We start from the raw sequence: 746 nt of genomic DNA on the forward strand, positions 1-746 counted from the left end.
ATCCTCCCCGCGGGTACCCAACTCGACCCCACCCGATCGGGTAGGGTTGCCAACCCGATCCGTAGCGGGTAGGGTAGGATGCGGATAGGGTTCTCGTGCGGGTCGGGTAGGGTGTGGATTGAGCCTCAACCCTACCCGACCAACCCGCACTCTATATATGTTTATGTTATATACTTATATAAAAATATGTTTTAAGTCGATGTTGAATCAAAGACCTCTCACTAAATGCAAAAGATCCTTAACCACTAAAAGAAAATTATTAATTGATAATTTAATTTTTTTTTTTACATAAAAATCAGTTCTATTTCAAATTATCATCAAGTTATATAATAATGTTGTATATTTTTTGTATAGGGTCGGTAGGGTCGGGTACCCGCAGGTTAAGAGCGGGTAGAATTAGGGTTGGGATATTCTCAACCCGCAGGTAGGATAGGGTTGAGTTTATATAAAAATATCAACCCGCGAGTAGAGTTAGGATTGGATCAAAACCGTACTCTACCCTACCCATTGCCACCCCTAATAACAATCCTAACCTTTAAATTCAGTCTTTGAAAAAAATCAAAATCATTATCAAATCAAATAGCGAAGGGACGAGGAAGAAAATGAAGAATATAAAGAACCTTATACCCAACAATGAAGAAATCGGAAGAAGGAACCTTGTCGGAAAAAGGTTCTACCAACACTCTTCCTGGTGGTGAAGGGCGCAGCTAGCTTGAGTAGTAATTTCAATGGCTAAAAAATTTAGA

The 746-nt window shown here is 39.8% G+C and overlaps 1 protein-coding gene across 4 annotated transcripts in view; it reads right to left on the bottom strand.

Moving 5' to 3' along the window:
• The window catches only part of LOC107623969 (sugar transporter ERD6-like 6), a 7,660-nt gene extending 6,914 nt beyond the window's left edge, over window positions 1-746 (bottom strand). Inside the window, exon 1 of one of the 4 annotated variants that reach the window (XM_021113386.1) lies at window positions 627-746. The gene's annotated coding sequence lies outside the window, so the exon portion shown is untranslated. Of the gene's footprint in view, window positions 1-527 lie in introns of all 4 variants that reach the window. The other 3 variants (XM_021113385.1, XM_021113390.1, XM_021113388.1) reach the window with 3 other exon arrangements.

The sequence above is a fragment of the Arachis ipaensis genome, chromosome B10 (genome assembly GCF_000816755.2).
Source record: "Arachis ipaensis cultivar K30076 chromosome B10, Araip1.1, whole genome shotgun sequence".
In the NCBI taxonomy this organism is placed as follows: Eukaryota; Viridiplantae; Streptophyta; class Magnoliopsida; order Fabales; family Fabaceae; genus Arachis; species Arachis ipaensis.